This window comes from Pan troglodytes, chromosome 5 (genome assembly GCF_028858775.2).
Source record: "Pan troglodytes isolate AG18354 chromosome 5, NHGRI_mPanTro3-v2.0_pri, whole genome shotgun sequence".
Lineage (NCBI taxonomy): Eukaryota > Metazoa > Chordata > Mammalia > Primates > Hominidae > Pan > Pan troglodytes.
The window spans coordinates 161,468,444-161,476,988 of NC_072403.2; positions in this window are offsets into that span (position 1 = coordinate 161,468,444).

The window sequence follows — 8,545 nt, forward strand, 5'->3', positions numbered from 1 at the left end:
CTGTAATCCCAGCTACTTGGGAGGCTGAGGCAGGAGAATTGCTCGAACCTGAGAGGCAGAGGTTGCAGTGAGCCAAGATCATGCCACTGCACTCCAGCCTGGGTGACAGAGAGAGACTCCGACTCAAAAAAAAGGGAAAGAAAGAAAAGAAAGTGTGATATATATATATACACCATGGAATACTACTCAGCCATAAAAAGAAACAAAATAATAGCATTTGCAGCAACCTGGAAGGAGTTGCAGACCATCATTCTAAGTGAAGTAACTCAGGAATGGAAAACTAAACATTGTATGTTCTCACTTATAAGTGGGAGCTATGCTATGAGGATGCAAAGGCATAAGAATGATCCAATGGACTTTGGGGACTCAGGGGGAAGGTTGAAAGGGGGTAAGGAATAAAAGACTATAATTAGGTACAGTGTACACTGCTCAGATTATAGGTGTAGCAAAAGTTCAGAAATCACCACTAAAGAAGTTATCCATGTAACCAAATACCACTTGTTCCCCACAAACTATTAAAATTTAAAATTTAAAAATTTAAAAAATTTTAAAGTAATTGACAATAAAAAACACAAAAAAGTAGAATGATTTCAAATAAACAACCTAATAATGCACTTAAAGGAACTAGAAAAGCAAGAACAAATCACACCCCCAAATTATGAGAAGAAAAAATAAAGATCAGAGCAGAACTAAATCAATTTGAGACTAAAAAATTACAAAGGACCAATGAAACAAAAAGTTGGTTCTTCAAAAAAATAAACAAAATTGATAAACTGTTATCTAGACCAACCAAGAAAAGAATACTCAAAGAAACAAAATCAAAGATGAGAAAGGAGATATTACCATTGATGCCACAGAAATACAAAAAAATTATCAGAGACTTTTATGACTATATGCTGACAAACTGGAAAACCTAGAGGAAATGTATAAATTCTTGGACACATACAATGTACCAAGACTGAATCAGAAAGAAACAGAAAACCTGAACAGACTAATAATGAGTAACAAGATTGAATCAGTAATAAAAAATCTCTCAACAATATAAAGCCTAGGATCAGATGGATTCACATCCAAATTTGCCCAAATGTACAAAGTAGAACTAATGTCAATCCTCCTGAAATGATTCCAAAAAAATTGAAAAGGAGGGAATTCTCCCTAATTCTTTTTTTTTTTTTTTTTTTTTTTTTTGAGACAGAGTCTTGGTCTGTCACCCAGGCTGGAGTGCTGTGGCGTGATCTCGGCTCACTGCAACCTCCACATATCGGATTCAAGCAATTCTCCTGCCTCAGCCTCCCGAGTAGCTGGGACTACAGGTGTGCAACACCATGCTCGGCTAATTTTTGTATTTTTAGTAGAGATGGGGTTTCACCATGTTGGCCAGGCTGGACTCGAACTCTTGACCTCGTGATCCGCCCACCTTAGTCTCCCAAAGTGCTGGGATTACAGGCGTGAGCCACCATGCCCAGCCCTCCCTAACTAATTTTATGAGGCCAGTGTCACCTTCATATCAAAACCAAACAAGGACAAGAAAAGAGGAAACTACAGGCCAATATCCCTGATGAACATAGATGCAAAATCCATAGAAGAAAATACTAGCAAATCAAATCAGCAGCATATCAAAAACTAATACACCATGATCAAGTGTGATTTATACCTGGGATGCAAAGATGGTACAACATACACAAATCAATAAATGTGATACATCACATCAACAGAATGAAGGACTAAAACCATATGATCATCTCAATAGATGCAGAAAAAGCATTTAATAAAATTCAACATCCATTCTTGAGAAAAACTCTCAACAAACTAGGCATAGAAGGAACATACCTCAAAGTAATAAAGGCCATATATAACAAATCCACAGCTAGCATTATACTGAATTCAAAAAAGTTGAAAGCCTTTCCTCTAAGAAGTGGATCAAGACAAGGATGCCCACACTTACCACTCCTATTCAACATAGTACTAGAAGTCATACCAAAGGAATCAGACAAGAGAAAGAAATAAAAGGCATTCAAATTGGAAAAGAAGAAGTCAAACTACCTCTCTTTGTTGACGATATGATCTTATATGTAGAGAAACCTAAAAGACTCCACCAAAAAACTCTTAGATTTAATAAATAAATTCAGTAAAGTTGCAGTTTACAAAATCAACACACAAATCGTAGTTCCTGTATGCCAATAATGATCTAGCCAAGAAAGAAATTAAGAAGGCAATTCCATGTACAATAAATATAAAAAAACCAAAAATACCTAGAAATAAATTTAACCAGGGAGGTGAAATATCACTACAAAGAAAACTATAAAACACTATTTAAAGAAATCGAAGATGACACAAATGAATGGAAAATATCCCACGCTCATGAACTGGAAAAATTAATATAATTAAAATGATCATATTGCCCAAAGTAATCTACAGATTCAATGCAATCCCTATTAAAATACCAATTCATTTTTTATAGAATTATTAAAAACAATCCTAAAATTCACATGCAACCAAAACAGAGCCCAAATAACCAATGTAATCCTGAGCAAGAAGAATAAAGCTGGAGGCATCATATTACCTGACTTCAAAACATATTACCAAAACAATATAGTAACCAAAACAGCATGGTATTTGTATAAAAATTGACACACAGACAAATGAAACAGAAGAGAGAACCCAGAAACAAAGCCATATGTTGACAGCCAACTGATCTTTGACAAAGCTGAAAAGAGTTTATACTGGGAAAAGGACATCTCCTTCAATCAATGGTGCTGGGAAAATTGGATAGCCACATGCAAAAGAATAAAACTGGACACCTATCTCTCACCATATACAAAAATCAAGTCAAGCTGGATTAAAAAATTAAACATAAGATCTGAAACTACAAAAATACTGGACAAAAACCTAGGGAAACCTCTCCTGGACATTGGCCTAGGCAAATAATTTATGACTAAGACCTCAAAAGCACATACAACAAAAACAGGAATAGACAAATGGGAATTAATTAAACTAAAAAGCTTCTACATAGCAAAAGAATCAGCAGAATGAAGAGACAACCTGTTGAATGGGAGAAAACATTTGCAAACTATTCATTCAACAGGGCACTAATATCCAGAATATATAAGGAACGTGACTGAACAGGAAAAAACAACAATCTCTTTAAAAAGTGGCCAAAGTCGGCTGGGCATGGTGGCTCACACCTTTAATCCTAGCACTTTGGGAGGCCGAGGTGGGAGGATCCTTTGAGCCCAGGAGTTCAAAACTAGTCTGGGCAACATAGCAACATAGCAAGACCCTGGGCAACATAGCAAGACCCTGTCCCTTATTTTTTTTTAAAGTCGGCAAAGAACATAAATAGACATTTCTCAGAAAAAGACATACAAATGTCCAACAGATATATGAAAAAATGCTCAACATCTCTAACTGTCACAGAAATGCAAAGCAAAACCACAATGAGATATCTTACCATTTGGAATGGCTATGATTAAAAAGACAAAAAATAACAGATGTTGGCAATGATGCAGAGAAAAAAACTTTTATACACTGGGAGAATGTAAATTAGTATAGCCACTGTGGAAAACAGTATGGATATTTCTCGAAAAACTAAAATAGAATTACCGTTCAATCCAGCAATCCCACTGCTGGCTATCTACCTGAGGAAAAAGAAATCAATATATCAAAGGAATACCTGCACTCACATGTTTATTTCACCACTATTCACAATAGAAATATAGAGGATCAACCTCAGTGTCCATCAACAGATGAACAGATAAAAAAAAGATATATATACACAATTGAATACTATTTGGTTATTAAAAAGAATGAAATAATGTCATTTATAGCAACATGGATGGAACTGGAGGTCATTATCTTAAGTAAAATATGCCAGGCACAGAAAGAAAAAATATTGCATGTTCTCATTTACATGTGGGAGCTAAACAATTGGACCACATGGAGGTAGACAATGGAAAGGTAGATGACAAAAACTGGGTAAGGTGAGTGAGGGGGAAAGGGAAGGATGAAGTCAAGTGGGTTAAAGGGTATAAACATACAGTTACAAGAAATTAATTCAATGTTTGATAGAAGAGTTGGGTGATGTTAGTCAAACAAAAATGTACTATACTCAGGTGATACATACGCTACATACCCTGAATTGATCACTATACACTACATACATATAACAAAGTTTCACATATACCCCATAAATCTGTACAAACATGAACAAATAAAAACACAAATAGATTGGTTGGGTTGTATATGAGAGGTGCACTCCCAGAGGTGCCCACCAGGGCATGAGCTCTGGATTGGCTGTGTTGTATATGAGATGTAAACTCCCAGAGGTGCCCAGGGAAGTAGTTTGCGATTTCTAGGAATTAGCTAACCCTCGGAGCGGCAGTGTCTCCGGGGCCAGCAAGGCCCCAGGTGCCGTAACATCAAGAATACAGAAAATAGGCAAATACAGTTAATACATATGGCTATGAAGTTGCCTGTCATTTTAGCACCAACTGAGGTAAACAATGATAAAGTGAGGCTTTTATATTCTAGTGAATTAAATAAAGTGAATCCTGACTCAAAAGAAGAAAATCCACTCCCAAGAGGGAAATCCACTGAAGGCAGAGGAAGCACACCCTACACTCTGCTTCTGCTTCCAAGTGGAGGCTTCTTTCATTTCTAAAGGTGTTTTAAAAAGTCAAATAAGGCTGGGCACGGTGGCTCACACCTGTAATCCCAGCACTTTGGGAGGCTGAGGCAGGTGGATCATGAGGTCAGGAGTTCAAGACCAGCCTGGCCAACATGGTGAAACCCCGTCTCTACTAAAAATACAAAAATTAGCCAGGTGTGGTGGCAGGCACCTGTAATCCCAGCTACTCGGGAGGCTGAGGCAGAAGAATTGCTTGAACCCGGGAGGTGGAGGTTGCAGTGTGCTGAGATCGTGCCACTGCACTCCAGCCTGGGTGACAGAGCAAGACTCCATCTCAGAAAAAAAAAAAAAAAAAGTCAAATAAGACAAATGAAAATGGCATCTTACCACAAATATAACCTACTTATCTGGGTTACTGCATATGAAATGATCTCTAAACAAACTCTTCTTGCAGTATCTGTTACAGATGTTCTATTTTTCAAAACCTGAAACCTGATAAGATTTCTTATTCCTTAGGATACTTATTTTAATCTTTTTTTTTTTTTTTCAAGGCGGAGTCTCGCTGTGTCGCCCAGGCTGGAGTACAGTGGCTAGATCTCGGCTCACTGCAAGCTCTGCCTCCCGAGTTCGAGTTCATGCCATTCTCCTGCCTCAGCCTCCTGAGTAGCTGGGACTACAGGCGCCTGCCACCACGCCCGGCTAATTTTTTGTATTTTTAGTAAAGACAGGGTTTCACCGTGTTAGCCAGCATGGTCTCGACCTCCTGACCTCGTGATCTGCCTGCCTCAGCCTCCCAAAGTTCTGGGATTACAGGGGTGAGCCACCGCGCCTGGCCCTTTAATCTTTTATCTTCAGGATTTTTATTAGGGTACCAAATATTAAATTATAGTATGATTTTTAGCATCCTTGAGTACAAACGTCTCTGCAGATTTTCAGGTTGTTGAAACTAGTTAGCTGAGGGAGCAGAGAGCAGGGTCTGCATCTTGGCCCTGGAGCCCCTCTAGCTCCTGTGATGGTGGAGAAGGCATAGCTCTCTTACACTTTACTGTTTCTCCATTTCTCCCAACACAGCTCATATATATATATATATATTTTTTTTTTTAAGACGAAGTTTCACTCTTGTTGCCCAGGCTGGAGTGCAATGGCGCGATCTCGGCTCACCGCAACCTCTGCCTCCAGGGTTCAAGCGATTCTCCCGCCCCAGCCTCCCGAGTACCTGGGATTACAGGCATGCGCCACCACGCCCAGCTAATTTTTGTGTTGTTAATAGAGACGGGGTTTCTTGAACTCCTGGCTGGCCTTGAACTCCCGACCTCAGGTGATCCGCCTGCCTCCGCCTCCCAAAGTGCAACCCAGCTCATATTTTTAGAAAGCTAATGAGTGGAATAATTTATAATCATCTCTATAAATGTATATAAATTAACTAAATGCCTTTTGTTTCATTATACTGTGTTGGCTTAGAATGCCAGAGTTTAAAACCACAGCTTCATCATTTACTGTTCTGTAACTCAGAGAAAAACACTTAATTTCTATAAATTTCTGTTTTGTATGTAAAAATGGGATAATAAATTGTAATCATGTCATTAGGCTGTTATAAGGTTTAAATAATATACATAAAGCACTTAACACAATTAGCATAATAAATGCTGGCTACTACAATGATAATATTTCTATGAGTTGTTCTTCATATGAGAGGCATCACCCATCATTATGAGCTAATTAAATTCATTCATAAATATATGGACAAGAAAGTTACAGCAAAAGCAGTTTTAAAATATTTTAGGCCAGGCACAGTGGCTCATGACTGTAATCCCAGCACTTCGGGAGGCCGAGGCAGGTGGATCACCTGAGTTCAGGAGTTTGAGACCAGCCTGGCCAACGTGGTGAAACCCCGTCTCTATTAAAAATACAAAAATTAGCTGGGCGTGGTGGTGGGCGCCTGTTATCCCAGCTACTTGGGAGGCTGAGGCAGGAGAATCGCTTGAACCTGGGAGGAGGAGGTTGCGTGAGCCGAGATTGTGCCATTGCACCCTAGCCTTGGTGACAAGAATGAAACTCTTGTCTCAAAAAAAAAAAAAAAAAAATTTAGGCCAGGCACAATGGCTCATGCCTGTAATCCCAACATTTTGGAAGGCCGAGGCAGGAGGATTGCTTCAGCTCAGGAATTCAAGACCAACCTGGGCAAGCTAGCAAGCCCTCGTCTCCACTTAAAAAAAAAAAAAATTAGCAGGGCATGGGGGCACGTGCCTACAGTCCCAGGTACTCAGGAGTCTGAGGTAGGAAGATGGCTTCAGCTCAGGAGGTCAAGGCTGCAGTGAGCCATGATCTATCTTGCCATGGCACTCCAGCCTGGGTGTCAAAGCAAGACCCTGTCTCAAAAAAATAAAATATAGTATCTTTGTTTCTTGCTCTCCCTCTTGTCATCTTCTAGGGGTCTTTCAAAAAGTTCAAAAATATGTAGATGACTAACTCTGGAAAATACTGGAGTAGACTGTGTTGTAATAGAAGTGCAGTGACTCACTCACTCCCAGAAACTGGAAACAGATACAAATCAGGTCCCAGATTTCCTTTTGGCATCAAGCCTGCTTTAAATTGCAGAAAAAGATGGACTCAAATTTTGATTGTGGGAATGATGAAAATGACAATGAAATCGGCTACTGAAAAAGGAAATATATCAAGGTTTGGAATCAAAAGGTATTATCTGGTGAAAGAATAAAGACATTTTAATATATACTTTGTTTTCTGTAGTATTAGAAATATTTTAGAATATCTTCTTCTATATGAAAGATTACCTTCAAAGAAGAGAAAGCATCTAATGTGCACAGAACCGCAGTGGGTTGCTGTCAGGCAAGTTGAACTCTTTTTATGATAGAAGATATCAAGTTGACATGAGCTGACTCAAAGGAACATCAAAGTACTCACCGTATTAACATTGACAGATTTATTTGTCGTGTAAGCAACTGCCAAGTTAATTCTGTCTTTTGTTTCTCAGATTAATGTGAAGGCTCAGTAAACCAAGCTGAGTTTTCCAATGGACAAGTGGAACTCAGCCACAAAGCTTGTTTAAAGTTTTGTTGTAACTCATTAGAGTTGTGGTATGGTGCTTTTTCCCCAAATGATGGGGTTTTTTAACATGAAATTCCATAGCGCTCATGGGTGCATGTAGCAAAACAATGGCCCAAAGAGAACCATTTCATACAAAACAGTAAAATTTTTGATTATTAAATAATACTGTCAACCACTTAGACATTATTTGTCCAACAAACCCCCACTGAGGGCTTACTCTAGCAAGCTGTTTGCTTTAAGGTTTGGCCACCCGCTTCCTGGAGCTCACATCTATCTGACGAGACAGATAAACAATAAAGAATAATGGACAGTTAGACCATGGGAAAGGCTTTGTAAGAAAACAGAGAGCCTCAACTTTACCTATTATCTTTTCATATAGACGTACTTTGTAACCTTATATTACTAATTCAAATTATACAGATCCACATGTCATGTTTTCTGACTTCCAGATTCTTTTTTTTTTTTTGGAGACAGAGTCACGCTCCACCGCGCAGGCTGGAGTGCAATGGCGCGATCTTGGCTCACTGCAACCTTCGCCTCCTGGGTTCAAGCGATTCTCCTGCCTCAGCCTCCCTAGTAGCTGGAATTACAGGTGCGTGCCAGTATGCCTGGATAATTTTTGTATTTTTAGTAGAGATGGGGTTCCACCGTGTTGGCCAGGCTATTCTCGAACTCCTGACCTCAAGTGATCCACCCGCCTCGGCCTCCCAAAGTGTTGGGATTACAGGCGTGAGCCACTGCACCCGGCTTCTAGATTCCTTTTTTTTTTTTTTTTTAATAGACTCAGGCGATCCTCCTGCCTGCGTTTGCTGCATAGCTGGGAGTACAGGCACAAATGACCACGCCCATCTC